The following is a 26,155-nucleotide window of genomic DNA, read 5'->3' on the forward strand; positions in this document are numbered from 1 at the left end:
CCAAAAATATTGTGAAGATCATGGAATTCGAAGGTTTCTAACAGTGCCAAGAACCCCCCAACAGAACGGTGTGGTAGAAAGGAAAAATAGAGCAATCCTAAATATGGCGAGAAGCGTGCTTAAAAGAAAGAGATTGCTGAAAGATTTTTGGGCAAAGGCGATTGCATATGCTGTCTACCAATCTAACCAATCTCCAATAACAAGTGTGTGGGGAAAAACACCTCAAGAAGCTTGGAGTGGAAGGAAGCCCGGTATTTCACACCTAAGAGTGTTTGGAAGCATAGCTCATGGACATGTACCTAATGAGAAAAGAAGCAAATTGGATAATAAAAATGAGAAGTATGTCTTCATCAGCTATGACATAAAATCCAAAGGGTACAAGCTCTACAATCCTAAGAGTGGGAAAATAATAATCAGCCGGAATGTTATATTTAATGAAGAAGAAGAGTGGAATTAGGAATCACATGATAAAAGCTATAATTTTTTCCCATATCTTGAAAAGGAAGAAGCGGAACAGCCAGGAATGGAGCTAATGAGAGAGGAGCTGATCACCCTACCAGCTTCACCAACCGCAGGTCTTTAAGAAGGCGGAAGTTCAAGTGAAAGGGTCCCACAGTTTAGGAGTTTACAAGAGATATATGAGGTAACCGAAAACCAAGATGATCTCACCTTGTTTTGTTTATTTGTTGATTGTGAACTCATGAACTTCTAAGAGGCAATGGAAGACAAGAATTGGAAGAATTCCATGGATGAGGAGATAAAAGCAATAAAGAAGGATGAAACTAGGAACCAGCTTTACTTCCACAAAGATCCAAGGCTATTGGCGTGAAGTGGGTGTATAAAGCCAAGAAGAATGCCAAAGGAGAGATTGAAAGGTACAAGGCAAGATTAGTAGCAAAAAGCTATAGTCAAAGAGCTGAAATAGACTATGATGAAGTATTTTCTTCCGTTGCTCGACTAGAAATGATAAGATTGATTATTTCTTTGGCAGCTCAACATGGTTGGAAGATACATAAAATGGATGTAAAATCTGCCTTTCTAAATGGGTTTCTTGAAGAAGAGGTTTATGTTGAGCAACCACAGGGATATGAAATCAAGGGACGAGAAGACAAAGTTTTAAGGTTGAAGAAAGCACTTTATGGGTTGAAGCAAGCACCAAGAGTTTGGAATGCTAGAATTGACAAGTATCTTCAAGAAAGGAATTTTATCAAGTGTCCATATGAGCATGCACTTTACATTAAAATTAAAAGAGATGATATATTGATTGTGTGCTTGTATGTAGATGACTTAATTTTCACAGGCAGCAATCTAAGTATGTTTGCCGAGTTTAAGGAGCAGATAACAAGAGAGTTTGAGATGATCGATATTGGGCTCGTCTTACTATCTCGGCATTGAAGCAAAGCAAGGAGGTGAAGGAATTCTAATTACGCAAGAAGGGTATGCTAAGGAGGTATTTAAGAAGTTTAAGATGGATGATGCAAATCCGGTTGGCACACCAATGGAATGTGGAGTCAAGTTATCGAAGCATGAGGAAGGAAAAAGAGTGGATCCAACATTTTATAACAGCTTGGTTGGAAGCTTAAGATATTTGACGTGTATAAGGCCGGACATTCTTTATGTAGTAGGAGTTATAAGTCGTTACATGGAGAATCCAACAACAACTCATTTGAAGGTTGTTAAAAGAATTCTTAGATACCTAAAGGGTACAACAAGTTTTGGTTTGTATTATTCAACTTCCAATGATTACAAGCTTGTTGGATATAGTGATAGTGATTGGAGTGGAGAAATAGATGATCGTAAAAGCACAAGTGGCTTTGTGTTTTATTTGGGAGATACAACTTTTACATGGATGTCAAAGAAGTAGCAAATTGTTACCCTTTCAACATGTGAAGCGGAGCATGTAGCAGCCACCTTATGTGTTTGTCATGCAATTTGGCTTCGAAACTTGTTAAGGAAGTTGGGTTGTCCACAAGAAGAACCAACCAAGATATATGTGGATAATAAATCAGCAATTGCCTTGTCCAAGAATCCTGTTTTTCATGATCGAAGTAAACATATTGATAAACGTTATCATTATATTAGAGAGTGCATTGTCAAAGGAGATGTACAGCTGGAGTACGTGAAGTCTCAAGATCAAGCAGCCGATATTTTTACCAAGCCTCTCAAGCATGAAGTCTTTGTTAAATTGAGAAGTCTCATAGGAATAACTAATCAAGTTTAAAGGGGAGTGTTGAAATATAAACTTGATTTTTTGGGTTATTATTTTGTGGGCCTTGGTTACTTGGGGTCCAAGTTTTCTTAAAGTCCAAGTTTTAGAAACTTCTTTTAGGGTAATTTTATGGTGTTTTATGTAAGTAGGGTTAATTATTAGTATAAATATTGTTATGCTTTTTTTTCTTATGTGTGTTGAAAGCCAAAAACGGTTGAGAACCATTGAATAAACTAGTAGTAATTTTTTTTTCTTTCTTCGGGTGTTTGCATTCTATTTTGCTGCTTTTTTTTATTTTTTGCTTCTGGTTTTTGTTTTCTAATTATTAGTATAAATATTGTTATGTTTTTTTTTTCTTGTGTGTTTTGAAAGCCAAAAACGGTTGGGAACCATTGAATAAACTAGTAGTAATTTTTTTCTTTCTTCTGGTGTTTGCATTTTGTTTTGCTGCTTTGTTTTTATTTTTTGCTTCTGGTTTTTGTTTTCATCCAACAAGGCATACGTACATGTTTGTTGGGCTTGGCCCAAAAAATACGCATGGCAGAAGTAAAAAGGAAAAGGGTGTTAAAATTTTAGTGGATGGCCGGACCACATTAGATTGTACGACCATTCTGAACAAGTTTTTCTCCTACACCAACTCTTAGACCACAGCACAGCATGTTTAAAGATCGGCTTATTAGTGCTCGTGTTTGTATGGACCATGGTGATGGTGTTGTGTTTGTATTAGTCCGTTTATTTACAGTGCCATATTCGTGCCATCATGTTCTGTGTTCCTGCCAGTTCACTTTATATATGTGCCAATAAATTTTTAATTGTTTAATTATCTATTAATTAAATTTATTTTATGATTTATTATGTAATTTTTATTTACATAAAAAAGAAAAAAAAATTACATAATTTTTAAGGGAAAAAAATCTCTATATAAATAAAAATATGATAGTAAATAATTAAAAAAATTAAATTTTAAATAAATATTAATTTAATAAAATGTTATATTGATTAATTTAAAAAATATTAACAAAATAATAAAAAATATAAATTAATTATATTAGTCGTATCATAGATCTGCACCATAGTTAAACTACATCATGAACCTAATTCTTTCAACCTTTTCTGGTGAAGTGGCTTAGTTTTGCTGGCATAATGTCACTGTTCATGCCGTGGATTCGAATAGTTGGATGGAAGGCGTAAGGACCCAAAAAAAAAAAAAAAAAAAAAAAGAGAAGAAATACTTTCAACCTTTTCATACAGCATTCAGCCCCGGGACACACAGACAGACAGACAGACAGACAGACAAACAAACAAACAAAAAAAAAAAAAAAAGTCTTTCAACCTTTTCATACGGCATTCAGCACCTCCTTCTACTAATGTGCAATGGGTGACAATAAGTTCCTATTGTGTCTAATCCAGTGGTCCATTAAATGCATGTGCAATGGGTGACAATGAGCTCCTGTTGTGTCTAATCAAGTGTGGTCCACTTCATTAAATGCTTGCGCTCACGTTTTGAATAATATGGTGCCCATGTTTTGCCCAGTTTTAATGTAATGTGTTTGTACTGTGTTTGCTTTTGCCTAATCCATTTTTACACCCTACTCTCACCTGTCCAAGGCCGCCATCTTATTTGATTCCCGAAGCTTTTGCCGAAGCTGAGGGCATTTTTGCAAACTTCTTCAACGATTGAATTGACGTCATATATTGATTTTTCAAAGTTTAAACTAAACAGATTTTATAAATTAGGTTCACAATTTGACACAAAACTTTCTGCCACCGTACCTCTGGTGGTAAGAGTACCGCCAATCCAATCCAAGTCTGTGAACTGGGCTCGAGCCCTCAGGAACCAAAAAAAAAAAAAAAACGACTTTGAGCCACCAGATTATTTATGACAACGTGTCATTGTATCTGCTTGTATATAGTGTAACTCTAACGTTATTGTAACCAAATCGGCACCATCGAAATTTTTAGTTCAGAAAATCACAGGATTATTTTGTTTGAATTTTCAAAGTAAATGTAACAGATAGAACGTAAACATAAGAAAATTTATGACAAATAAATATTGGAGTGGACCTCATCAGATACTATAAATTAATGAAAATAACTAGAGGGATCTCTATCTTCTTTCATTCTCAATCATGACTCATAAGATCTCCAGTATGCGTATTATTATCTTAATTAACAAAAAGCTTCAAACAGACTTTTGGGTTGATTTCACATTAGCATTTCCTATCAAATATAATTGCAAACATTTCACATTAATGGATGATCATCTGCGTTTATCATGATCAATATACTAATATTTTTATTATATAGTTCTAGTGATATTGTTTTCCTAATGGCTAAACTTTCTATGAAGGATGTTGGAATATTAATGTTCAGCTAGAAAATTATGACCAAGGAGGAGATAGAATTTTGTAAATTGTAATGCAGTGTGGCTTCTTAACATTTTATGTCGATACCCCAATTCTCCTGTGCTAGATTTCATAAGATTAATTAACAATTTTGTTTTGTTTGGAATGCAGGTTATGAATGTAAAGTCGTAAACCAACAATAATTTTCCTCTGTCCTTGCTTTCTTATGTAAAAGATTTTAACCATAGTCAATCATACCACTAGGAATTTCCCATGTTAATTTGACAAATGTATTCTAGATACCAATAATTTTCCATGCTTATTATTATGATAATTGTTAATTATAAAAGGATTGTTACTATTATTATCTAGAAATCAACAATTTCGAATCCTTATCCAAGAGGATATGTGGAATTGGTATATTGTTATGTACGTACACCTACAAAAATGCAACAATTGTAACCGTTATCTAAATTTTCTTGAAACAATGTAACCTTAAATAAAAAATAAAAAATTGCTAAAATCAAATAACGTAACCTGTTCCTGTTTACTTACATACCAAAGCATGTACATAACAATTTTGATAGTATTCTATCAATAAAAGTTTAGTATTGAAGAGGGAAGGATAAGAAGACAATGAAGTCCATATCATTCGTGTTGTTGTCAAAGAAAAAAAAGAAAAAAGTAGTTGTGAACAAACCTACCATCCAAAAGATTTTACGTGATTAAAAATCAAAGATTTGAATTGGAGCATTAAGTTTTATTAATAAAAAATACCTATTAATAATTTAATCTTCGAACAAAAATTAAACCCATAACCAGTTTAGTATAGAAATACCCTATGATTGATACCCTATGATTAAAAATTTAAAAAAAAAAGAAAAAAAAGAAAAAAAAAAGAAAAGAAAATAGTGATATGAACATCTTCATGGTCGGGAAAAAGCTGAATGCATAATATTATATATTATAAATCGGGGAAAAAAAAAAAACTTAAAACAAACATATTGAAAAAACAAATATTAAGCATAAAAAATAAAAATTAAGTGGAAAAAAAGGGCACCTAATTAGAAGAGTACGCTGGATTGCTTCGAAAAGTATAAATAACAATAGCCAGAGCGGCCGAATATAGAAAACATTGAGAGAGAAGTGCCCTGGATGTTGCTTTTGGTCCTAGTCTTGGTCCTGGTGTGGGTTCCACTTCTGCATCTGCTGTCATCACCTGCGATGGCTTTATGGGATTAGGAACAATCCAACAAGTGTTTGCGTTTGTCATATACAAATCAATAGGTTGAGGAAAACGCTTTGCAACTTTTCCTTCGAAGTTATATACTCCAGCATTCAGGGTCTCTTCTGGCCTGCATAAGCTGCAATAGGTAATTGTTTCAGATTTTACTTTCACCTTCGGCATTGAGGTCGAGGGTATGAAGTATATCGAATTCCCTTGCAAGTTCAAACAATTTGGAGCTGCAATCGAAATGCTCGATCCGTCTATGTTTAAAAACAGAATTCGATCTCCCAAACTTTCAAGCTTTTCCCAGTTTTCCCCACTATAATCTAGCTTGTACACATAAAAATGGAGTTGGTGCTTGTGGTTATTAGGTGGCATATCCACAATAACCTGTATCACATGCAAAACATCTTCCATTGATTCCACCAAGTAGTACAACTTTGTTAATATCTTAATATTGATAGGAAGATGATTTAAAATGCACAACAAGGATGCAACTTTGGTGGGAGAGTGATAATTTTCAAAGTCCCAAACCTCAACCGAGCCTCCATAGGTTAGGCTTAATGCGTAGATCTTATCATTATGCCATAAGATATCCTGATTTTTTTGAGACACCCAAATTGAATCCATGTACAAGTGATATTATCCACGTAGATTGCAAGTCCAGAGGTAAACGAAACTACAACCCTCCAGTTTTTGGTAGTGGAGGAATCAGACAAGAGGATGGCCTTCGAAATCGGACATGGGAAAACAACATTATCGATATCAACATGAACATCAAGGGGTGGGAGTAGAATTTTAAGTGTTGTACAAGGATTGAAGCGACATGGGTTGTTAAATGTATGATGGTAGAGTACCAACCAACCTTGTGACGATCCCAGCACTGCAAGAGGATGATGGTTTCTGAACATGTTGTTGAACCTGTATGTCTTTTGATCTTCAGGACTTAAGAATTTGCACGAACCTGCGGTATCACTCAGATTGGTAGGAAGCATGAGCCATGGAGCAGGAGAGTATGAAGAAGAAGAAGAAGAGATAAAGGAGTTTGCAGCCTTACACCATAAGCATCATACTGCCTTGAACCGTATCATGTTGCCAACCGAAACTGCAATCTTTTGGATGATTAATTCAATGGCTTTGGGTTGAAGATCCAACCAATTTGGTTGTTGTGTAGAGCTCGGCAAGGCCATTGTTGTTTCAGTTTTAGTTTCCATTGAAAGAATGCTAGGGTCTTTCTTTTTTTCTTCTAGGGAATGATGGAATCGAGTTTTATTAAAAGGAAATATTAATGGCCAATTACTATGGGGCTGTCCCGCTGATTGATTGATTTTATAATGTAAGGTTACCATATCTTCTTCTTCTTCTTCTCTTTTTTTTCTTTTTTTTTTTTTTTTTTTTGGGAAGTTATATCCTTATATGATTAGGACTGTTTATCTTTCATATTATACATTGTTTTTTTCTTTTAAAAGGAAAAAAAAAAGAAAAAACTAAATTTACGCTCCTATTCGAATTAAATCTCTTATATATAAAATAAAATTATCAATAATAATTAATTAAAATGGAAGTATAACAGAGCGTCCAAGTCCTATTGTTATATGTTTGCTTACATTTGTTTTATTCAAAGTTATTATTATTTCTATCTTGACAAGTTTCGAATTTAAGGTATAAATTTGATGGATGTAGTGTAATAAATTTTTTTCTCTCTATTAGAATTAATATATACTCAAACCGGCGTATCAGAAATGGAATCAGCATATAGATATAAGCCGACTCTTTATAACCAACATTGTTTGTTTAGTTCACTAGTAGACCAGCTGTGAAATGCTTTGTTTGTTGGAATAATATGTGGCTATTATCTGGTATCACTTATGTGAATTGTTTAATTTAGTAGTAGCTTTACTTTTGGTAGTGTCTTTGTTTTTTTATGTTTCTAATGCATAATCAGGCCGCTAGGCAACTGAAATTTTTAAGAGGTAGGAGTAAATCATGGCCCAACACAGGCTCATTGGGGGTTGTCCTAGCAATTGCTCAACATCATGATGCAGTCACTTGTACAGAGAAGCAGCATATGGCTAATCATTATGCAAAACGATTGTCAACAGGCTACATGGAGGTGTTATTAACGTGCGTGACAATCAGCATTGGAAGTCACATTCAGTGAACCTTGCAACGGACGGGGTGGCTTCAAGTGTGTAAACTCATCAAATTGTGATGTAAGTGGACTTCTTTTTTTTTTTTTTTCTTTTTTTTCAGAAAAGTTCATGTTATTCAAGAAAAGCTTACAGCAAACTTTATGTTTTAGATGGCAAACAGTTCCCTTTTGCAGCTCATAATCAAAGATTCAGCCCATGTAATTGCTTCTTCCTTACGAATTGTTAAACCCGGCATGAATTATAACCTTCACATAATTATCCCAATGACAAACACATTTGGACGCGTGGTAATTACAATGCGGGATGGTATTTGCACAGATCAGGCTGGAAATCTGTTCGCCAGAACAAATGGTTCAACTATAATCATCCACTTTGGTGAGATATTAGTCATCATTTTTCTTCAATTATCAAAATCTCATTTTGGCTCTTATATGGTTCATATTTATTTTTATTGAGATATAGATAGACGGCCAGTGCAAGTGGATTTGTGGACCTCTGTTCCATCGTACGAGCTGGTGCTTGATGCGGTCCCAAGAACTGTTTTTGCAACTAACAAAATGGAAGACCTGAAAATTTTCTTGGACTTCAGCAGTCCCATAATAAATACTACAGCTGAGGTTCTAATGGCATTGCATGTGAACTCGGGTAACATGGTACCCATTCATGATAAAAACAGAGGGAATCGAAGATTTGATTTTGAAGTAAGCAGAAAACTTGGTATATTTTACCACTTTCAACTGACTGTCAATAAAAAAATTTATCAGAAAAGATAAATTTACTGTTTTGCTGATTTTTCATTTTTGCAGCTGAAGAATGTATCAAGAACTGAAATCATTACAATTGAACTGCAAGCCAATTTAGTAATTGGCAATACAGGTGCTCATGTCTCACCTGCTGCATCAATTACATTTCTTTATGGTATGTTATATATTCAGTAGTCCGTACATTCCAAATGTATATTTTGATCAAAAAGAAAAAGATTTGGGCAAACTTTGTGGAGTTAATTGCTATTTTTACTCTTAGATTCTCTGGAGCCTGGTGTATGGCTAAGTAGCAGTTCCCCAAATTTTACAAAGGAATCCAATATCAATGTAATAGTGGAGTTCACAAAGCCAGTTTTTGGCTTTGAGGCCTCCATGGTAGAAGTGACTGGGGGTAAAGTAACAAGGCAGGTTCATCTAGTGATCTTAAAACCAGTAATACAGTGATATATAACATGTTCATGTCATATTAGCATGAAAAAAAAATAAATAAATAAAAATACTTAGAAGCAAGTATAATTTTTGATTATAGAGCATCAAGTAACATTAATAAATGCTCTAGTATGATTCGTGTAGGTTCAAGAAACTCTCAGGAGATCTTTACTCGGTGACTGTCCTAGCAGTAACCCAGAAGTTGATGTCAGTTACCATTCCTACGGGGAGAGTAAATGATATTTCTGGAAACCCAAATTTGGCATCAAACCAACTTCAAGTGAAACACCGTAAGAACAGCTTTCTTATACTTTATAGCCATTCATTAACATTTCCTTTTTAAAAGGAATATTAGCAACAATCTATTAGAAAACTTCATTTAATCCAGAATTAAACCTTGCGGTAGGAGGATGCTAAGAATTTTCCAATTCATTACGATGTTTTTGTATTTCCTCTCATACATTAAGGTCCTAAATATCTAATTAGATAGTCAGGCATATTGTGAAATGATTTATATGTTCGACTCCTGTGTTTGTGCAGATTCAATCCCTCTAATATCAGTTGCACTACATTCCTTTATGACTGGTGGAATATTGGCAACATCATTAGCAGCAGCTGTTCTTTCAGTTTCATATGCAAATCTTGGAGCAATAGACACTCTTGCTTCTGGGAGTTCTAACATTGTTACTTCTGACCCTTCAATAAATCTACATGTAAGTTTTAGAATGTTCATTGAATATATTCTCAACAAGTTTTCCCAATTAACTTCAAAACTCAACATATTATATGTTTTCTGACAGTCATGTATGTTCAATATACAAAATCTGACTAGCCAGTTTTTACAATAGGGTATGGCTGGACACATACAAGTGTTTGTCCTTTCAGACTGGCTCTCAGTTAACCATCCAATCGAATATTCTGAGACAACAAAAGGTCTCAGGTGGCTCATACCTCATCAAAAGCTTCCATGGAAAGAGGATAGTGCTTCAGTATGGCCCAACGATGTACTTTTGGAGAAAGATAAGCTTCCGAGGAAATTCAGTGCCTTCTCTGAAGGATGGTCTGCGAATGAAAAGACTAACTATCAAATTGACTTCTGTGCAACAAATAACTCTTATATGCGACCGTTTCCATTGGAGATTGACCCTAAGTCTGGTAAACTTAGGAGACAGCATAACATGAACATGAGAAACACTCCTTATGGTCAAAATCTTGATACAGAAGAATATATCATTTATTTCCTGGTGAGTATCTAATTTATGCAGTCAGTGACTCAGTGCTAGCATTTGAATGAGAAGCTCTTCTACAGTTGAAGTGTTTGTCTTGCAGAGGATGGAGAATGACAAAGGGTAGCTATAAAATTTACCCCTTTTTTTATAGTTTTCACTCTACAATAAGAAATTTTTCCACTTACAAATTAAATCTATCTATTTATAAGAGAGGAGCTTACCTACACAACAAGATTTTTACAGTGTTTGAAAGATTGCTAAGATTGTTAACTTAGGAGGTGGCAAGACTTGGAGATGAACTTGTTCTGGCTTGGGGTGGGAGGAGGTGGTTTGGTCATACTACATGTTGGAGACAGAGGACTAAAGGAGAAACCAAGAAAATTGATTTTTATTAATATAAAACAATTGGTACACTCTCACGTATAAAGAGAGCAACACACTCACTCACACAAATGAGCAACACACACTAACACACTCACACTCACTTGATTTTTGACTTACACTAGGACACAAAACACCTTTTCACACTCTTCTCACTCAAAGGACACACACTCACACTCACACGTACAGCACTCTCTCTTTTTTCTATTGCTATTGGACATGACACTTAACTTATACATCACCACCTATTTATAGAAGAGAAAGTGGCTGTGGATACTTCTAGAAATATTTAATTATAGATATTTTTCTCATCACTTCCAAGGCACTAGCTGTTCTCCATTTTTAAAAGAGAAAACAAGATAACTCTAGATTCTTCTAGGGAGCTAAGTCGGCATTGATATTTATCACTACATGTTCCGATATTACTTTTCCTAAGATGGAGAACAGGAACAACAGCACAAAGGATTCTCTTGGTACCTCGATTCGGGCTGTTTTTTCTGATTCTCATGCTTCCTTGCATCTCTCAGTCCTCAGCATTTGTTATAAGAGGTTAATTATTTAAGCTTACTCTTTCCAAAATCCAGTTGCTATCGTAGTCTATCAAGTATTTTATTAATATTCTCTTTCAAAATCCAATTTGCAAGGGGTACAGCAGGGGGAATAATAACTGGAGCTTTGTTGCTGGCTATCCCTGCAGCTTTCATTCTATCAGTTTGCCTTTTTCTCATAATTGCAATCTTCTCTGGAGTTTTGGCCCAGTACAAGGAAGTCAAGATTGTAGGTTCAAAAGCACCATGGTATAGAAAACTGTGGTTTTTCATCACAATGAGGCCTATCATGGGAATGTGGTTTTGCAGGGAGGGGCTTCCTTCATCCTTTTATGCTCGCTTTGGGATTCTCTTTGACACTAAAAAGGGTCCTCCATTGTTTGTCTTTGTCGATCGGAATGACCCAAACACCTTACCAAAGTGGACTGAAAGTGGCCATAATGGCATTGGGAGAATGCGAGCCGTGAGCTCAGGCGACTTCAATGAAGAAATCAGAGTTCCCTTATCAAGAAGGCTCTTGGGTTGTGCTAGATCATTCTATACTGTCATTGATCTTTTAAGAAGGATCAGTTTAGGTATCATATCTGGAACTTACTCATCAAAGAAAGCAAGCCAAAGCATGTTAGCATTGACAATCACACTGGTGCAGTTCATGTATCTATTTACTCTGAAACCGTACATCAGCAGGGGAGTCCACATGGTTGAAAGTGTTTCTCTCTTGTGTGAAGTAGGTATTTTTGTCCTATTTATTACCACAACTGGAACAAATCCAACAGAAGCACAACATTTGGGATTCATAATGCTGTCTTTCCTCTTCATTTCCTTTGTTACTCAACTTATGGTATGCTCTAATAAATTCCCTAGTAAGACTATCACATCCTCATACAATTCTCTTAAGCTTGGATGAAGTTTGCTGCAAGGGGTCTTATCCTTCCTTTCCTACCAAGGAAGCATGGTCAACATTCATACCTGCATCCTCACAACCAAAAATAGGCCTAGCACCAGTCCTCGCTCTAAGTCCAGAAAGAGTAAAAAGAAGAGACATCATAGCTCCTTGTATTGACCCGATTAGCTCCATGAGTGCAACAGTAGTCCCTGTGCTCAGTCCTGGATCACCAAGCCCCGATGCTATTCACATGTTAGGTTCCATTACAGCAGAGACAAACCTCAGAGGACAGAGAGCAACGGAAGGAAGAAGGCTGAGGGGACCTAGATTAGAGCCAAAGAGTGATCTGAAGAAATTAAGAGAGCTGGCAAGAGCTAGTTTCTCTGGAGATCCAAAGGGAGAAGAAGCTAGCACCAGCTATGGTTATAGACTTTGATCTTTATCTGATGAACCCTCTTTCCTTTTAACTTCATCCTCAAAATTCAAAAACTAATTGCATACATCATTAACGGTCACAAAGGTTTTGATGTGCACATAATTTTGTTTCTTCAGAACTTGCACAATTTCTAGTGTAAAATTTACATCTTCACTTATTCAGGTTTATTTTACTGATTTTTCATGACTTCAAATCTAGCAGAAAATTTATCTTGTAGATAAGGAAAATTCTTCTCCAGTAAACAATAACCAGGCATTTATCAGTCTGAGTAGCAAAAGATAACAGAGATAATATTAAAATGCTTAAAGATTGATAAGGTTGCTTTTACTAAGATTTTCTTGGAGGTCAAACATGTATCTAATAATTGCTGAGACAAGTTATAGTACTCAACCAGCAATTTTCTTTCTTTCCCAAAAAAAATTGGTCATTTTCATTAGCTGAAATCATACAATTGGTAAGCTAAAACTAATTAATATATTCAACGGATATCTTCCTGTCTAACTCTAATTTCTATATATATATATATATATACACAGTTCCACAATGATCTGTCTTCTTCTTCTCTTCTATTTGGATGCAAGTGACGAAGTAGGTAATCCAGAAACACCATTTTTATATAAATTCTATAACAAGACGAATCATCATTATCAATGGATTAAATCTCCCTCATTTTACCTGCCTATGATCATTAAACTGATTCCTATGCAAGTTTTCTGATATTCAAGTTTTCTAATACTCATTTAACAAGGATGTCAATGTTATGATCTTAAACCAATGGACAATATGAGTATCAATGTGGAAGAAGAAAATTTAGAGAATGAATATGAAAATAAGATATCCTCACTCAAGCCTGACATAGTACAAAAATAAATAAATAAATAACATGAAGTCGATATTACAAAACAGTTACCAAATTTTGCTTTCACAGTAACAAACCCACTGCTGGAATTGTGAAATGACAGAGGCCTTTTTTGTAACAGCCTAGACCATCCGCGTCCGATATTGTCCTCTTTGGGCCTGAAAAATCCTCTTACAATCCAACCCTCAAGGTTTTGTCAAAACGCGTCGTACAGGAAAGGTATCCACACCACCTTATAAGGCGTGCTTTGTTCTCCTTTCCAACCGATGTGGGACTTCACAATCCTCCACCCTTAGGGCCCAGCGTTGGCACTGGCACAGCGATCTGGATACTGGCTTTGATACCATCTGTAACAGTCCAGACCACCCGCGTCCAATATTGTCCTCTGTGGGCCTGGAGAATCCTCTTATAACTCAGTCCTCAAGGTTTTGTCAAAACACGTTGTACGATGTGGGACTTCACATTTCTACAATAAGGGATTCCTCAGAAATGTTACTTCCAGAGGCCAAATAACTCTTGGATGTGCCATTGTTTGTCCTAGCACGGTGTTGTATTATGACTTTACTTGAGTCATGGTTTCGGTCCCCCTGAGTTATGAAATAACTTCAATTAGGATAAGAACACAAAGTCTGAAAAAATAGTATATCGTTTAAAACTAAGCACAACATAGTAAATACAAAGGTGTATCCTTTGAGCACCTCATTATGCGCAAGTGTCTCTCTGTTGCTTGCAAGGTTTTGTCTACAGCATAGTTCAAGTCGGCATTTTCAGTTCTATTGCTGTTGTTGGTGATGTTATTACTAGTATATATACTTGTTACCAGTCACGTTACCCACAATTTTTGCATTGTTTTTCTGGTACACCGCTTTCATATCTTGAATGCCATTTCTAAACTTTGCTCACATTTTCAGTTTTTTCCTAGTCCATGTTCAACATGTTGATGTTCAGGCTTTCAAATTTATCGTATTCTCGGTAACCAAAATTCTTCCTTTGGCCTTTTTTGAGATGGAACCTTTGAAAGATCAAGGTCATATTCTTGCACTCAACCTTCCAAGCTGAGCACAACAATCAGGCATCAAAATAATGTTTGATCATGACAAACTCATAAAATGTGTACAGAATCTGTTTGCATGTGATAGTGTGTGCCATTGATACTTGCATAGAGATAACCAAAATCAAAATCAAAATCAAAATCAACAACAGTGGTGGGAGTGAAATTTTAAGTCTTGAGCAAGGATTGAAGAGACTTAGACTGTTAAACGTATAGAATACCAACCAACCTCGTGACGATCCCCGCAGCACAGAAAGAGGATGATGATTTCTGAACATGTTGTTGATCGGTGGTATCACTGATCAGATGCTGATGATGATGATGATGGGTAGGAAGCATAAACCATGGAGCAGGAGATGGTATGAAGAAGAGGAGATAATGGTTGAGTCTGCAGCCTTGCACCATAAACAATATACTGCCTTGAACAGAATAATGTCGCCAACCAAAACAGCAATCTTTTTTTGGACGATTAATTAAACGGCTTTGGTTGTTGTTGTCGTTGTTGTATGGGGCTCAGCAAGGCCATTGTTGTTTCAGATTTAGTTTGAGTTTGGAATATTGAAAGAATTCTAGGGTTTTCTTTTTTCATATATCGAGTTTTATTAGCAAAGGAGATACTAATAGCCGATATGGGGCTACCGTGCTGATTGATTGATTTTATAAATTAAGGTTACCATATCTTATATGAGTAGTACTGTTTATCTTCCATATTACATTATTTTCAAAAAAAAAAAAAGAAGAAAAAATCTCTCATACGCCTATTTAAATTAAAATCTTGTATATAAAATAAAATCATCAATATTAATAAATTAATACTAGTTTTTTATTTTGTTTGCAGAATAGATGGGAACTAGACAAATATACAAGTCAAATAAATAGAGGATAAATCCAGGTCCCGTTGTAATATGTTGACTACTTTTGTTTTATTCAAATATCATTTCTTAAATACCTCTAAGTTTATTATTATTATTATTATTATTATTATTATTATTATGTAAACAAATTTAGAGGGGTGTATTCGGAGTTTTAAAGATTTTAAAAGTAATTGAAAATTTGGAGGTATGCAATTTAAATTTTAAAGAAGTATATACAATAAAATTTTAATGGATGTTATAAAAATCCATTAAAATCCAGATGTATTTAATTAGAATTTTATAAAATTCTTTTGAAATCTAAAAGTACTCAAAAAGTCATTGATTTTAAAAGATTTTAAAAAATGATGGATCTTAATGAATTTGAAAGGATTTTAACAATGAAATTGTTAAAAAAATTATCAATATGAAATCCGACCTTAATCCCAAAGATTTCGTTGGATTCTTATAAATTTTTTATGAAATATATGAAATTCTATTACAATCCATCAAATCCTTTAAAATATATAATTTATTTTAAATGCATTAAACTTTAGATTGAATATACCTCTCTTAGAATTCAGGATATAAACTTGATGGACATAGTATAATAATTTTTTTCTCTCCATTGGAGTGAATATGTACTCAAACCTGCCCTTTAGAAATGGAATCCGCATGGATAAGCAGACTTGTTAAAAATTGCCCTTTCAAATTGGCCGCTTGTTGAAATTTCTTGATCCGCATCTAGATATGTATCTTATATTTTGAAAAAAGGGTTGGGAGGGCATTGTACAATACGTACCTATATAAATCAACAACTTGCACTTATTATAGTCCTTTTTTAATATCCCAAAACTAGATATAATCTCATCGTACTTCAAGTCACCATTAAGACACAAGTTTTAAAAATGTTAAGTCACCATGGAGAAAATTAAAGAGTTTCATTGGTTTCCATTGATAATTATATTATGGATACCAACTCGACGTTGGAGATGATGAAAGAAAAGAAAACAAAAGAGAGAGAGAGAGAGAAGTCCAATAAGACACCAAGCAAGCAATGACATTGAAAAGTGTTTGCATGGAAATCAGTATTTTAACAACACCTAGACTTGCTTCCAAGCGTCTTCTCAGAAGCCTAACCACCCCTATCGTCCCTCACTCCACTTCTCGACGCTAACCCCATACCGATTTTTGTTTTTAACCATGGTAAGAGTTTCACAGAGAATTATATGTTAAAAATGAATAGAATTAGTATAATTGTAACTAGTGCTGCATGTTCCTAGAAATTACTGGACATCTTGAAGGTAATAGAATTATCTAGTTTTACTTGAGGTTGAAGTTAAAACATGTAGCCGTTAATATATTAAGTTAGATAAAGAAGCTTCTACTTCTGGAGTAAGTAAAATTGACCACAAAATTGAAGTTGGTTAATTAGATCCTATTATAAGAAACCAACATACTGAAGATAGTGGAAGCAAATTACTCATGAACCAACCTTGTGAAGCCTATAATAAGTAGGCAAGGTCACTAGTGTATTCTATGTAAGCCAAACAAGCCAATAAGTGTAATAGTAAAAGCAAAGCACATTTCCTTCCAAAATTATACTCAGTCCATCTCTCCTCCTTTTATAAAATAACCTTTTTGGTTTATGTTCTCTTCATAATTTTATGAGTTTTCTTTCAACTAATTGGTTTGGTTGTGATTGGAGCTTGATTTTTGATGAGGTCGTATCAGAAACTTCTTGTATACACTCACTCACACGCAATCGCTGTGGAAGAAAGCCAATAAAACAGAAAGAAAGATATTTATTTATCAATTATTATCCACCTGAAATGGCGTCGTTTCAAAAATTTACGTCATCCTTCCAAGTACAACAATAAATAAATAAATAAAAAGACCTTGGCCTTTTTATAAGCCAGAATGAATTGGTATTTATTATTATTATTATTTTATGAAGGGTGAAGTTTTATAAACCAAAAAAAGCAAGCCACTAGAAGAAGAGAAGCTTGCCACAGGATCAGGAGTTGGCACAAAGGCCTGTCTCCTGATCCTGATCCATCGGTACAACAAAAGGGTTAATCATCAAGCTCAGGGGCAATAATAAGGTCTCTATACAAGAGTTAAGAGTTAAAAGCCCATTTACATAAAATACGAGCCAAAATATTTGCAGATGTTGGAACCCAAGGGAAGGAAACAGAGTCAAAGAACTGGACCAAGTTTTTGATATCTCGGCCATAAAAAGTCTCAGCCGACCAATTAATGAATATGAACCTTCCCAGCAGAGTTTAAGAAATCAAAAACATTCTTAGCATCGCTCTCACAGAGATGATTGATTTCCATCCCATATGATCATCAGCCAGTTGCAAAGCTTGGAGAATTGCAAAAAGCTCAGCCACCTTAGGGATATCATGAACAGAGGTCTTCTTCCAGAGAATTTTAAGAACTCTGCCACCATGACTTCTAGCTTCAATACCAAAATAGCCAACTCCATTCTTAACAGCAGCATCCGAATTCAACTTCACTACACCAGGACTGGGAGGATTCCAGGTCATTGGAAATCAATAACATTCCTAACCTCGCTCTCACAGATGATTGATTTCCATCCCATCTGATCAAGAGCCACCTGCAAACCTTGGAGAATTGCAAAAAGCTAAGCCACCTGGGATATCAATATAGCTCTGCTTCGAGAGAACTTTAAGAACTCTGCCACCATGACTTCTAGCTTCAATACCACAGTAGTCAACTCCATTTCTAGCTTCAATACCACAGTAGCCAACTTCATTCTTAACAGCAGCATCCGAATTCAACTTCATTACACCAGGATTGGGAGGATTCCAGGCCACTGGCTCAGCGGGATTAGTAGGAGACAAGGCAGGAGAGGCCTTGACACTCAAGAACTCTGAGAAACGAAAAAACAAGCACTAGATGGCCAACTCAATATTAGGAACCTTCTTTTCGAAATTGAACTCATTCCTCAACCTCCAGATAGCATCAAAAGTAATGACAGCAAACATAATGAATTGGTATGGCCGCAAACAGAATGAAATTGGTATTTCATATTTGTGATTTCCTCAATCCTCATTTTTTTGATAGGTAATCTTTCTTTGGTTTTGATATTCAATCTTTCTTTGGTTAGGTTATACTTCAAGTGGTGTACTAATGCTATACTTGCCAAATCCCCAAAGATCAAAGAAAAAGAAATTAAAATTTAAATATTTTCTTATAATTGTTTTTCATTATAGTCATAATCATATGTGACTACTTTAATAATATTATTAACTAAAAACCATTTAATGATAATGGCAATGTCATTCGCCACGTTATCGGTGTTTATGGTAAATGTACTAATATTTTTATTATATGCATGGTAGGTTTTTTTTTTTTTTTTTTTTTTTTTTTTTTTTTTTTTTTTTTTTTGGTTGTTGTTGTTGTTGTGAGAAACAGTCTAAATTATAAATGTAAATAAAACCAATACAACAACTAAAAAAAAAAAAAATGCAACAATATTATAACTTTGGCATCTAAAGTTTAATAAGTCTACAGTTATTGTTTTGCTAATGGCTAAAATTTTTATGAAGGACGTTGGAATGTTCAGCTGGAAAATCATGATCCATTGGTCATGATTGGTCATGATTTTATGTCAATAACCCGATTTTCCTACGCTAGATTTAATGAATGTAGATTAATTAAGAATTTTGGTTTGCTTGAATTGCTGGTTACAATAGTTTTCCTGGTCTTTTCTCTTTGTTGTGTAAAGGATTTTAACCATAGACAATTATAACACTAGGAATTCCCCATGTTATACTTTGACAAATATGTTTTGGATTCAGATGATTTTCCATACTTATTATAATGGTAATTGTTATTTATGAAAGGATTATTAATATTATTATTTACAAATTAGCAATTTCATATTAAACATAGTTTGATATGCATAACAAATTTATATCTTTTGGAATCAATACTAATTTAATATAGAATAGCTCAATATTTTAGAAATCTAAATCCAAATTCCGCCACTATCATATTACACTTTAACTAAGAACCCTTCTTTATTTGCTAAATATTATTTTAAATCTACAAATTCGAAGTGGACACAGAATTTCATTAAACTTAATTTAAAAGTTTCAGAAAAAAATAAACTTAAAAGCTGTTTCTTAAATGTTTCTTCCAGAAATCAATCGCATGTTGCTTGGAATATGAACTTTATTTTTAAACTTAAATTGTCTTTCGAAAATTTGAACAAGGTAGCGAACCAACCAAAGAAAATATCATTTGAACATTGTTAACACCCGAAATCATACATGGGCCCAATATGGCCAATAAAAGAAAGGCCCAATAACAGACAAAGACCTGTTGACTTCATATTCCACATGGGCCCAAAAGGTCAACGGAAGAGGAACACTTTGTAGGCTATTCAGTGGGCCCAAAGCAAGTGACGAGGAATAATTGCCTGGCGTGGAATAAAATTGCGAGGAGAGACCAGGTGGTGAATGTGGAGAAAGAATAAATGGGGTAGAGATGAGGAGAGCCAAGGAGGGGAACATAACAAGAACCAGAGAAACATGAAAGGGAAGAGGAAGAGTGGAAGGATGGAGAGTACAGTAACTGGTTTGGCCCAGAAAGCAAGTGGTATGAAAGAAACGGGGAAAGTGAGAAGGGAAACCCAATTGCCTACAAATATCATTCATTGATCAGAACCATATAAACACAATTCTACAATGGTCCTGTCCTCTGGAAAATAAATAACAGAAAAATAAATAAATAAAAATTGATACTGCATTTGTTAAACTTGGATATATTAATCAACCAAAACTAAAAATTGAAATGGCGCACGCTTGTTAGAATAAAGTGGATGGATAGAGCGTACTCTGATTACAAAGTAATTACACTTCTATGGAGACAGCTACATTCCCAATTACTTTGACATCTAAATGAGGTTTTTGCATCTTTCATTCTCTTCGAGCAGAGTGCAATGGAAAAATAAGATATCTATAATCTGACTTGCAGCTTTATATAAAGCTTGAAGAAAACAAATTATGATTACTATCAACATGAAATCTTATACTCTCAGAACTTAATTAATTCTACCAGGTTATGCCGCTATGGTAAAGCATTATATCTAATAGAGTTTGGAAAATATATATGCTTATCTTGTCACTTTAGCTCTTCACATGCAAGTGCAAACGGTGGTTAATTACTTTATTTTTGAAGATCATTAATTAATTTTCATCACTCGCAGGCAAGTGCAGTTAATATTAGGGATTAATGAATAATTGTTTAGACAATTTGTAGCTCAATCTGAAACATTGAAGTCCAAGAAAACTAACCAAGTTTAAGATAAAGACAATAAATGTACTTGCTTTATCAAAGGAAACATAAAAGACAAAAATACCGCTTCAAAAAGAGAGAGGGGGGGCAAGAAAATCAAACTCTCGACCAATTTTTGGTCTCTGAAAAGTAGATTTTCGTAGCTTCAATGACAAACCGAAATATGTGAAGTCCAACCACACGCACCACTGCACCGACAGTGTGAAACCAGAAGCTCAGCATTTTTTACAATGGTTGCTGCATTTAACACGAAAACCAACTTGTTGATGCAATTGTGGGCAAATGTCAGAACCGGTTGAAAATGGTGGCTATGCAACCGACCTTATGAGCCTATAAATAGGCTCCATCCCGTTGCATCTCCAAGCCAAGCCAAGCAAGCTCAATATCATCCCAAGTGCGGAGTGTTGAGAGTAAACTCTGAGAGAGAGAGTGTTTAAGTCTCTAGAGAGAGCTTGAGAGAAGAGTGAGCAAATTCCAGAGAGAATTTGAAAGAAACAAGTGAATTCCACGTGAGAATCCAAGAGAGAAATTTTTGTATTTTTGTAATCTATTTCCAAGAGAGTAATAGAATTAATTTTTATTTTTCTTCTCACATTTCTTGTCAAAACATGTCCAAAATCCCTTCCCAAAATTCTAGACAAATCCTGATCCTAATGAGATCCTACCGAACTATCCTATAGAAAATCCGGCAACGTCCCCCCAAAGGTAGAACACGCCCAAACTTTACCTGCACGAAAACGCACTTCTATATGGTACCACCTTATCCCTCCCACCTTACTACAATAATTTCCATAATGGCAGCACCTCGATAACAATTCATAAATATTTATTTACACATACACATGCTCATATATCTACAAAATATATGTGCATATAGTAATATATATATCAAACTAGCACATACCATGGAATGCACCAACACTTATACATCCGCATATGTATACATGAATGAAACACATATATATTTACAAACGTACATATACATAAACATATATATACACAAAACCTGATTAGCCTTAACTCAAAAGTTAGGGTTTTTCAACATCTTGAGGATTAATTTAATTTAATCATTTCTTTGGCCTCTAACAATCATTAAGAACTTAGCTGTAATGACAATTGACTGAAGACTTGTCTAATTTCTGTCCAATTTCAATATAAACATAACTTAGCTTCATCAATGGAAACTTCTTAAATAGTCAACTATAATTCACATTCTAACTACCAATTTGAAGCTTATGATGAGAGCACCAAGAATATACCTTCAATTGGTTCAACTGACGCCGAAGGTGGCCAGAATCCCACCAGGACCTTTTGCCAAAATGGGTTTTGTCATATCTCCTAAACGAGCGAGTTTTGAGCCAATCCAAGCTTGGAAATGAACTTAGGGGGTCTGAATTTATGGGAAAGGACCACCCATTCGCCCTCATGCTCATCGGAAGATGATGATCGAAAAATGCATCCCTTAGTGGTTTTCATGGCTTCCCGGCAAGTCTAGACCATTTCGTAGCTTGATAAACATAGCTATGGTTTCCTGGGAATGTGGGTTCCAAGTTGGTATAAACATTTCTTGTTGGGTGTCCAAAATTGAGAGGAAATTGGTGATGGAAAATGGTTGCCGTGAATGAGCGGGGAGGGGAAGAGAGGGAGAGCTTCAGAGAATTCCAGAAAGAAGAAGAAGAAAAGGAAAAAGAAAAAGAAAAAGAAATAAAATAAAATAAAATAAAATAATATTAAAATAATAATATAATATAAAATAAAATAATAATATAATAATATAATATTTAATTATGGCTGACATATGGCATTTTCTCATCGTGACACACAGCACCATGTACTAAGTTACACGTGGCATACGGTATTTGAAAAACTTTGCAGGTCCATAACTTTAAAATCACATATCCAAATCGGACGTACCACTAACCTACGAATTTGTATCGATGAGTACTTCACAACCATGTATGAGTCAAAGCTTAATTTCACAAAAATAAAAAGTCAACTCGGGCACCCTCTGATAGTTTGGACATCATGTTGTTTTGCTCATAACTTTCAAATCGTAGCTCCATTTTCGGCGTGCTACTAGTGTACGGACTCGTGTTTATGCATACTTCATAATGGTGTCTTAATCAACCTAGAATTCTTGCCTAGTTAAAAAGTCAAAATTTGACCCTTATCGGTCAACAACAGTCATACCCAGTCAACCTTGGTCAACATGAGAAAATTCCAGCGTATTTCGAAACAGGGCGTTACATTTCTTCTCTATAGTGATCAGAGAACCACAACAAGTGGTATCAGAGCTCCAAGTTGAGAGCTTGAGTTCCAAATTTGAAGAAACAGAGCCTCTGTTCTTCAAGTTGGTATTTCGAAACATTGCTCAAATCAAAGATTTGAGGATACCAGGGGAAATTACTCGACGTGACGAGAAAAACCAAGTTAGCCAAAGAGCAACTCAACTTCGCACAAGCCCGCACGGGCCGACCGACGTTTTCTACAGCAGATCACGTACTTCATGCGCTGCACGCTCCGTCTGGAGGTTGAAGACGACCACGTGATCTGCCACGTCACCGCACATAGCCACATCATCTGCCATGCGATTCCCACGTCATCTGACACATGTTAGCAAGTCATCAAACTTTCCACGTCAGTGAAAGTTTCTCAAATTATAGAACAACCCTTGTATTTACAGAAATTACAAATTGGCCTTTGTAGTTTCTATATTTACACTTTGACCCCAAAATTTTGGAAAATTGCATTTTTGCCCTAAAATTTCTGGTAATTATATTTTGACCCCGAAAGAGTCAAGTCCACCATTTTTGGTCGTTCCGGATGCAACAATTAACTCTGTTTTTCCAAATTCAACTTTGTTTTTTATCAAGCAATAATGTCAATGGAAGAATCATCTTCGGGAGCTATGGTTAAGCTCACTGCCACAAATTATACACTTTTGGAGACCTCGGATGGAAGATCTCCTCAATTGTAAGGATTTTTTTGATCCTATAGAAGCTAAAGGAGTAAACCTCAATCCCAGCAAAGAAGCATGATGGAAAAAATTAAACAAGAAAATGATTGGTCAGATCAGGCAATGGATTGACCACAATTTCTTCCATCATGTTGCTAAGGAAATAGATGCATATGTCCTTTGGACGAAATTGGAGGACATGTACAAAGCCAAGACTGTTTGGAATAAAGCCTTGTTGCTTAAGCGATTGGTAAATCTAAAATTACAGAGTGGAACTTCTATAGTCGAGCATACCAGTGAGTTCCAGAGCTTGGTAAATCAACTATCTGTTGTGGATTACCAACTAGGGGATGAGGATCAACCCCTTTTACTTCTAAGCTCTCTTCCAAACAGTTACAAGACATTGGTAGTCTCTCTCAGCAATTCGGCCCCGAATGGCAAACTAACTATGTCTATGGTTAAGGATGCCCTATTTAATGAAGAGGCTAGGAGAAAGGACATTGGCTTGACCAGTCACATGCCCTCATCACAGAGAGAGGAAGATAGCAAAAAGATGGTCGAGATAGGGGGAGAGGCAGGAGCAAGAGCAGAGGTAGACCTACAGACAGTAGGAAATCATCATATAAATGCTATCATTGTGGCCTGGAGGGTCACTTGAAAAAGAACTGCAGGAAGTTGTTGAGAGAGCAGAGACTCCAAGGTAATCAGCCGAAGAAAGATGGAGAGACACTAGTCATTGTTACATGAGAAGTGGTGCTCTGCTCCACCAAAGAAGAGACATGACTTCATATATCAACCCAAGACATTGAGTGGGTAGTTGATACTGCAGCATCCTACCATGTCACTCCCCATAGAGATTTGTTCAAAACATACAAAGCAGGAGACTTTGGTACTGTAAAGATGGAAAATTCCAGTTTCACAAAGATTGTGGGAACTGGTGATATTCAGGTAAAAACAAATGTTGGTTGTATAATCACTTTGAAGGATGTTTGTCATGTTCCAGATCTTCGGCTCAATCTACTTTCCGGAGCAGCCTTAGACAGGCAAGACTATGACAACCATTTCAGTAAAGGCACATAGAAAATAATGAAAGGTGTTATAATTGTCGCCCGATGACATATTTGTGAAACGTTATACAAGACTCATGTGAAGATATGTGCAGATAGCCTCATATTGAGAAAAGTAAAGCATCTCAAAATCTATGGCACCAAAGACTCAGTCACATGAGTGAAAAATGATTATCTACTTTGGCAAAAAAGAAGCTTATCACTGTTTACAAGGATGCTGTGCTAGATCCTTGTAGTCACTACTTGTTTGGTAATCAACATAGAGTCTTTTTTAGTTCTTTTGCATCGAGAAGATCAAAGTTGCTTAGTCTGGTGCACTCTGATATTTGTGATCCCATGGAGGTAGAATCATTAGGTGGCAACAGGTATTTTCTGACCTTTATTATTGATACTTCTCGGAAGGTGTGGGTATATTTCTTGAAGACAAAAGACCAGGTATTGAATTACTTCAAACTTTTTCATATCATGCAAGAGCGTGAAACAGAAAAGGAGCTGAAATGTCTCCGCTCAGATAATGAAGGCGAGTATACTTCGAAGGAGTTTAATGTCTACTTTAGAAGATACAGCATTCGACATGAGAAGATGGTCCCTTGCATCCCACAACATAACGGAGTAGTCGAGAGAATGAGCCGAACAATTATGGAAAAGGTCAGAAGTATGACCAATATGGTTAAACTACCAAAGCCATTCTGAGGAGAAGCTGTTCGTGCCACTTGCTACTTAATCAACAAATCACCATCAGTACCGTTGAATTTTGAAATTCCGGAGAAAATGTGGTTGGGTAAGATTCCCTCCTACTCTCACTTAAGAGTGTTTGGTTGTCTAGCTTATGCATATATATCCAAGAAGCTCAGACAGAAACTCGATGTAAGATCTACTCCATGCATCTTTATAGGATATGGAGATGAAGAATTCGGATACAGTTTATGGGACCTAAAAACAAAAAAGGTTATTAGAAGCAGAGACGTAGTATTCTATGAAACCCAGAAAGTGGAAGACATCCAAAAGCCCAGAATGTCACCTAATCATAGTTCTAGTACCAAGAATTTTGTTCCTAATCCAGCACCTGCACAGATAGCCACAGAGGATAACGAGGTGCATGAAGATGTATCAGAAGCAGACCAAGAGGAAGATGGGGATATTGAGCAGGGGGAGGCTCAATCCTCTCAAGAAGCTGTAGGGCCATCACAATAGTCAAATGATGGTACACCTCCTGAAATCACTGGTTTACAAGTTTGCAGATCCGAGCGAGATCGAATTCCATCAAAGAGATTTCCAAAATCTGAGTATATTCTACTTACTGAAAAGGGGGAGCCAGAGAGTTTCCAAGAAGTTGTTTCTCATCAAGAAAAAAAGAAGTGGCTGCAAGCAATGCAAGATGAGATGGAATCCTTGTAGAAAAATCATACTTATGAGTTGGTTAAGCCTTCAA

General features: G+C 35.5%; 1 pseudogene; it reads left to right on the forward strand.

Moving 5' to 3' along the window:
- The first annotated feature begins 6,345 nt into the window (after positions 1–6,345).
- Positions 6,346–12,665, forward strand: LOC132799461 (uncharacterized; annotated as a pseudogene).
- The last annotated feature ends 13,490 nt before the right edge of the window (positions 12,666–26,155 follow it).

The sequence above is a fragment of the Ziziphus jujuba genome, chromosome 9 (genome assembly GCF_031755915.1).
Source record: "Ziziphus jujuba cultivar Dongzao chromosome 9, ASM3175591v1".
Classification (NCBI taxonomy): Eukaryota; Viridiplantae; Streptophyta; class Magnoliopsida; order Rosales; family Rhamnaceae; genus Ziziphus; species Ziziphus jujuba.